Raw genomic sequence first — 8645 nt, forward strand, 5'->3', positions numbered from 1 at the left:
AAGTCTTTAAATGGGTGGGTAAACACTGGAGCTTATTGCCAGATTTTCCTGTGACTGAGTTAGAACACTAAAGATTAGGGAAAGGGTTATTTTTTTTCTTCAAACTCTAGGAAGGTAGCCTTAGAGTTGCACTTCCAGACAGAGAAACATAAATGTAGAAGCCTCTGGACCATGAAAGCAAGAAGTCCTGGGCTTAGGAAAGGGACTACACAATGTATTTTGCTGCCTGCTTTAAAGGGATTCAAATACTTCTTAACAAAAACAAGTTTCTAAAAAGCTCTATCCAGTCAGCTCTACCCACCACCAGAGCCTCCCATCAAGCCTCTTAGATAGCCTCAACCACCAGAGGGCAAACAGCAGAAGCAAGAAAAACTACAATCCTGCAGCCTGGGAACAAAAACCACAGTTACAGAAAGATAGAGAAGATGAAAAGGCAGAGGGCTATGTACCAGATGAAGGAACAAGAAAAAACTCCAGAAAAACAACTAAATGAAGTGGAGATAGGCAACCTTCCAGAAAAAGAATTCAGAATAATGATAGTGAAGATGATCCAGGACCTCGGAATAAGAATGGAGGCAAAGATTGAGAAGATGCAAGAAATGATTAACAAAGACCTAGAAGAATTAAAGAACAAACAAACAGAGATGACCAATACAATAACTGAAATGAAAAGTACACTAGAAGGAATCAATAGCAGAATAACTGAGGCAGAAGAACGGATAAGTGACCTGGAAGACAGAATGGTGGAATTCACTGCTGCGGGACAGACTAAAGAAAAAGAATGAAAAGAAATGAAGACAGCCTAAGAGACCTCTGGGACAACATTAAACGCAACAACATTCGCATTATAGGGGTCCCAGAAGGAGAAGAGAGAGAGAAAGGACCAGAGAAAATATTTGAAGAGATTATAGTCGAAAACTTCCCTAACATGGGAAAGGAAATAGCCACCCAAGTCCAGGAAGCGCAGAGAGTCCCATACAGAATAAACCCAAGGAGAAACACGCCGAGACACATAGTAATCAAAGTGGCAAAAATTAAAGACAAAGAAAAATTATTGAAAGCAGCAAGGGAAAAACGACAAATAACATACAAGGGAACTCCCATAAGGTTAACAGCTGATTTCTCAGCAGAAACTCTGCAAGCCAGAAGGGAGTGGCATGATATACTTAAAGTGATGAAAGGGAAGAACCTACAACCAAGATTACTCTACCCGGCAAGATCTCATTTAGATTTGATGGAGAAATCAAAAGCTTTACAGACAAGCAAAAGCTAAGAGAATTCAGTACCACCAAACCAGCTCTACAACAAATGCTAAAGGAACTTCTCTACGTGGGAAACACAAGAGAAGAAAAGGACCTACAAAAACAAACCCAAAACATTAAGAAAATGGTCATAGGAACATACATATCGATAATTACCTTAAACGTGAATGGATTAAATGCCCCAACCAAAAGACATAGACTGGCTGAATGGATACAAAAACAAGACCCATATATATGCTATCTACAAGAGACCCACTTTAGACCTAGGGACACATACAGACTGAAAGTGAGGGGATGGAAAAAGATATTCCATGCAAATGGAAATCAAAAGAAAGCTGGAATAGCTATACTCATATCAGATAAAATAGACTTTAAAATAAAGAATGTTACAAGAGACAAGGAAGCACACTACATAATGATCCAGGGATCAATCCAAGAAGAAGATATAACAATTATCAATATATATGCACCCAACATAGGAGCACCTCAATACATAAGGCAACTGCTAACAGCTATAAAAGAGGAAATCGACAGTAACACAGTAATAGTGGGGAACTTTAACACCTCACTTACACCAATGGACAGATCATCCAAAATGAAAATAAATAAGGAAACAGAAGCTTTAAATGACACAATAGACCAGATAGATTTAATTGATATATATAGGACATTCCATCCAAAAACAGCAGATTACACATTCTTCTCAAGTGCGCACGGAACATTCTCCAGGATAGATCACATCTTGGGTCACAAATCAAGCCTCAGTAAATTTAAGAAAATTGAAATCATATCAAGCATCTTTTCTGACCACAACGCTATGAGATTAGAAATGAATTACAGGGAAAAAAACGTAAAAAAGACAAACACATGGAGGCTAAACAATACGTTACTAAATAACCAAGAGATCACTGAAGAAATCAAAGAGGAAATCAAAAAATACCTAGAGACAAATGACAATGAAAACACGACGACCCAAAACCTATGGGATGCAGCAAAAGCAGTTCTAAGAGGGAAGTTTATAGCTATACAAGCCTACCTAAAGAAACAAGAAAAATCTCAAGTAAACAATCTAACCTTACACCTAAAGAAACTAGAGAAGGAAGAACAAACAAAACCCAAAGTTAGCAGAAGGAAAGAAATCATAAAGATCAGAGCAGAAATAAATAAAATAGAAACAAAGAAAACAATAGCAAAGATCAATAAAACTAAAAGGTGGTTCTTTGAGAAGATAAACAAAATTGATAAGCCATTAGCCAGACTCATCAAGAAAAAGAGGGAGAGGACTCAAACCAATAAAATCAGAAATGAAAAAGGAGAAGTTACAACAGACACCGCAGAAATACAAAGCATCCTAAGAGACTACTACAAGCAACTTTATGCCAATAAAATGGACAACCTGGAAGAAATGGACAAATTCTTAGAAAGGTAGAACCTTCCAAGACTGAACCAGGAAGAAACAGAAAATACGAACAGAGCAATCACAAGTAATGAAATTGAAACTGTGATTAAAAATCTTCCAACAAACAAAAGTCCAGGACCAGATGGCTTCACAGGTGAATTGTATCAAATATTTAGAGAAGAGCTAACACCCATCCTTCTCAAACTCTTCCAAAAAATTGCAGAGGAAGGAACACTCCCAAACTCATTCTATGAGGCCACCATCACCTTGATACCAAAACCAGACAAAGACACTACAAAAAAAGAAAATTACAGACCAATATCACTGATGAATATAGATGCAAAAATCCTCAACAAAATACTAGCAAACAGAATCCAACAACGCATTAAAAGGATCATACACCACGATCAAGTGGGATTTATCCCAGGGATGCAAGGATTCTTCAATATACGCAAATCAATCAATGTGATACAACCATATTAACAAATTGAAGAAGAAAAACCAGATGATCATCTCAATAGATGCAGAAAAAGCTTTTGACAAAATTCAACACCCATTTCTGATAAAAACTCTCCAGAAAGTGGGCATAGAGGGAACCTACCTCAACATAATAAAGGGCCATATATGACAAACCCACAGCAAACATCATTCTCAATGGTGAAAACTGAAAGCATTTCCTCTAAGATCAGGAACGAGACAAGGATGTCCACTCTCACCACTATTATTCAACATAGTTCTGGAAGTCCTAGCCACGGCAATCAGAGAAGAAAAAGAAATAAAAGGAATACAAATTGGAAAAGAAGAAGTAAAACGGTCACTGTTGGCGGATGACATGATACTATACATAGAGAATCCTAAAACTGCCACCAGAAAACTGCTAGAGCTAATTAATGAATATGGTAAAGTTGCAGGATACAAAATTAATGCACAGAAATCTCTTGCATTCCTATACACTAATGATGAAAAATCTGAAAGAGAAATTATGGAAACACTCCCATTTACCATTGCAACAAAAAGAATAAAATACCTAGGAATAAACCTACCTAGGGAGACGAAAGACCTGTATGCAGAAAACTATAAGACACTGATGAAAGAAATTAAAGATGATACCAACAGATGGAGAGATATACCATGTTCTTGGATTGGAGAATCAACATTGTGAAAATGAGTATACTACCCAAAGCAATCTACAGATTCAATGCAATCCCTATCAAATTACCAATGGCATTTTTTACGGAGCTAGAACAAATCATCTTAAAATTTGTATGGAGACACAAAAGACCCCGAATAGCCAAGCAGTCTTGAGGGAAAAAAATGGAGCTGGAGGAATCAGACTCCCTGACTTCAGACTATACTACAAAGCTACAGTAATCAAGACAGTATGGTACTGGCACAAAAACAGAAACATAGATCAATGGAACAAGATAGAAAGCCCAGAGATTAACCCACGCACCTATGGTCAACTAATCTATGACAAAGGAGGCAAAGATATACAATGGAGAAAAGACAGTCTCTTCAATAAGTGGTGCTGGGAAAACTGGACAGCTACATGTAAAAGAATGAAATTAGAATACTCCCTAACACCATACACAAAAATAAACTCAAAATGGATTAGAGACCTAAATATAAGACTGGACACTATAAAACTCTTAGAGGAAAACATAGGAAGAACACTCTTTGACATAAATCACAGCAAGATCTTTTTTGATCCACCTCCTAGAGTAATGGAAATAAAAACAAAAATAAACAAATGGGACCTAATGAAACTTCAAAGCTTTTGCACAGCAAAGGAAACCATAAACAAGACGAAAAGACAACCCTCAGAATGGGAGAAAATTTTTGCAAATGAATCAACGGACGAAGGATTAATCTCCAAAATATATAAACAGCTCATTCAGCTCAATATCAAAGAAACAAACACCCCAATCCAAAAATGGGCAGAAGACCTAAATAGACATTTCTCCAAAGAAGACATACAGACGGCCACGAAGCACATGAAAAGATGCTCAACATCACTAATTATTAGAGAAATGCAAATCAAAACTACAATGAGGTATCACCTCACTCCTGTTAGAATGGGCATCATCAGAAAATCTACAAACAACAAATGCTGGAGAGGGTGTGGAGAAAAGGGAACCCTCTTGCACTGTTGGTGGGAATGTAAATTGATACAGCCACTATGGAGAACAATATGGAGGTTCCTTAAAAAACTAAAAATAGAATTACCATATGACCCAGCAATCCCACTACTAGGCATATACCCAGAGAAAACCGTAATTCAAAAAGACACATGCACCCGAATGTTCATTGCAGCACTATTTACAATAGCCAGGTCATGGAAGCAACCTAAATGCCCATCAACAGACGAATGGATAAAGAAGTTGTGGTACATATATACAATGGAATATTACTCAGCCATAAAAAGGAACGAAATTGAGTCATTTGTTGAGACATGGATGGATCTAGAGACTGTCATACAGAGTGAAGTAAGTCAGAAAGAGAAAACAAATATCGTATATTAATGCATGTATGCGGAACCTAGAAAAAATGGTACAGATGAGCCAGTTTGCTGGGCAGAAGTTGAGACACAAATGTAGAGAATGGTCATATGGACACCAAGGGGGGAAAACTGCGGTGAGGTGGGGATGGTGGTGTGCTGAATTGGGCAATTGGGATTGACATGTATACACTGATGTGTATAAAACTGATGCCTAATAAGAACCTGCAGTATAAAAAAACAAACAAAACAACTAATACTAAACTTTCATTGGGTTATTTGTATGGAAATATGTTAATATAAATGTTTCAGACATTACATGAAATTTCTAAAAATCTTATATTTGTATTGGTATGGAAATATGTATGGAAATATGTTAATATAAATGTTTCAGACATTACATGAAATTTCTAAAAATCTTATATTTGTATTTGTATGGAAATATGTATGGAAATACGTTAATATAAATGTTTCAGACATTACATGAAATTTCTAAAAATCTTATATGTTCTGGTATAATGTTATAAGTAATAATACTAGTTATTACTTTAACATGTATATCTCAGAATTAACTAATTTTCTTGTCAACTGCATTATTATGAACTTTCATCAAATCTTTAACCGTGGTCATTTTTAAGTCTTTTGTCATTTACAGACAGTTCTGGGTGTACTCTGATGATTTTGCAAATATGTTCCTATAAAAGGGTTTCATCTTCAAGAAATTCATGGAAAAGACTCTGACAAGTACAGGTTTCTGGTAACTGACTGTACTGCTGAACTGAATGAATAAGCATTTTCAGAACTCTAATGAAAAACTGATGAACTCATAAAAGTGCTAACAAAAGATCAAGATGAAAAGAAAAATTAATTACATGGGACTGAGTGAACTGATGAGGATGAGTATAATTTTTGTGACTTTCTGTCTGAAATTAAAAAAAAAAAAAATCCCACAAGGACTCAGAGGCAAAGAATATACAAATCAATTTTCACTGCAAAGTAAAGGAGCTGTTACAGTGGAGGATTACTGGACTGAATGTCAATATTATGACATAGTATGAGTGTGTTTCATGTTTGGTAATTGCAATCATTGTTGCTTTTGTTGTGGTCATCCATGTACAATGCTTGGTGTCAGTCTATTTATGTCTTGTAAAAATTAAATACAGTGTGTGTGTGTGTGAATAAAAAAAAAAAAAAAAAAAAAAAAAAGAAATGAATTACAGGGAAAAAAACGTAAAAAAGACAAACACATGGAGGCTAAACAATACGTTACTAAATAACCAAGAGATCACTGAAGAAATCAAAGAGGAAATCAAAAAATACCTAGAGACAAATGACAATGAAAACACGACGACCCAAAACCTATGGGATGCAGTAAAAGCAGTTCTAAGAGGGAAGTTTATAGCTATACAAGCCTACCTAAAGAAACAAGAAAAATCTCAAGTAAACAATCTAACCTTACACCTAAAGAAACTAGAGAAAGAAGAACAAACAAAACCCAAAGTTAGCAGAAGGAAAGAAATCATAAAGATCAGAGCAGAAATAAATAAAATAGAAACAAAGAAAACAATAGCAAAGATCAATAAAACTAAAAGGTGGTTCTTTGAGAAGATAAACAAAATTGATAAGCCATTAGCCAGACTCATCAAGAAAAAGAGGGAGAGGACTCAAACCAATAAAATCAGAAATGAAAAAGGAGAAGTTACAACAGACACCGCAGAAATACAAAGCATCCTAAGAGACTACTACAAGCAACTTTATGCCAATAAAATGGACAACCTGGAAGAAATGGACAAATTCTTAGAAAGGTAGAACCTTCCAAGACTGAACCAGGAAGAAACAGAAAATATGAACAGAGCAATCACAAGTAATGAAATTGAAACTGTGATTAAAAATCTTCCAACAAACAAAAGTCCAGGACCAGATGGCTTCACAGGTGAATTGTATCAAATATTTAGAGAAGAGCTAACACCCATCCTTCTCAAACTCTTCCAAAAAATTGCAGAGGAAGGAACACTCCCAAACTCATTCTATGAGGCCACCATCACCTTGATACCAAAACCAGACAAAGACACTACAAAAAAAGAAAATTACAGACCAATATCACTGATGAATATAGATGCAAAAATCCTCAACAAAATACTAGCAAACAGAATCCAACAACGCATTAAAAGGATCATACACCACGATCAAGTGGGATTTATCCCAGGGACGCAAGGATTCTTCAATATACGCAAATCAATCAATGTGATACACCATATTAACAAATTGAAGAAGAAAAACCATATGATCATCTCAATAGATGCAGAAAAAGCTTTTGACAAAATTCAACACCCATTTCTGATAAAAACTCTCCAGAAAGTGGGCATAGAGGGAACCTACCTCAACATAATAAAGGCCATATATGACAAACCCACAGCAAACATCATTCTCAATGGTGAAAAACTGAAAGCATTTCCTCTAAGATCAGGAACGAGACAAGGATGTCCACTCTCACCACTATTATTCAACATAGTTCTGGAAGTCCTAGCCATGGCAATCAGAGAAGAAAAAGAAATAAAAGGAATACAAATTGGAAAAGAAGAAGTAAAACGGTCACTGTTGGCGGATGACATGATACTATACATAGAGAATCCTAAAACTGCCACCAGAAAACTGCTAGAGCTAATTAATGAATATGGTAAAGTTGCAGGATACAAAATTAATGCACAGAAATCTCTTGCATTCCTATACACTAATGATGAAAAATCTGAAAGAGAAATTATGGAAACACTCCCATTTACCATTGCAAAAAAAAGAATAAAATACCTAGGAATAAACCTACCTAGGGAGACAAAAGACCTGTATGCAGAAAACTATAAGACACTGATGAAAGAAATTAAAGATGATACCAACAGATGGAGAGATATACCATGTTCTTGGATTGGAAGAATCAACATTGTGAAAATGAGTATACTACCCAAAGCAATCTACAGATTCAATGCAATCCCTATCAAATTACCAATGGCATTTTTTACAGAGCTAGAACAAATCATCTTAAAATTTGTATGGAGACACAAAAGACCCCGAATAGCCAAAGCAGTCTTGAGGGAAAAAAATGGAGCTGGAGGAATCAGACTCCCTGACTTCAGACTATACTACAAAGGTACAGTAATCAAGACAATATGGTACTGGCACAAAAACAGAAACATAGATCAATGGAACAAGATAGAAAGCCCAGAGATTAACCCACGCACCTATGGTCAACTAATCTATGACAAAGGAGGCAAAGATATACAATGGAGAAAAGACAGTCTCTTCAATAAGTGATGCTGGGAAAACTGGACAGCTACATGTAAAAGAATGAAATTAGAATACTCCCTAACACCATACACAAAAATGAAGTCAAAATGGATTTGAGACCTAAATATAAGACTGGACACTATAAAACTCTTAGAGGAAAACATAGGAAGAACACTCTTTGACATAAATCACAGCAAGATCTTTTTTG

The sequence above is a fragment of the Balaenoptera musculus genome, chromosome 14 (genome assembly GCF_009873245.2).
Source record: "Balaenoptera musculus isolate JJ_BM4_2016_0621 chromosome 14, mBalMus1.pri.v3, whole genome shotgun sequence".
Lineage (NCBI taxonomy): Eukaryota > Metazoa > Chordata > Mammalia > Artiodactyla > Balaenopteridae > Balaenoptera > Balaenoptera musculus.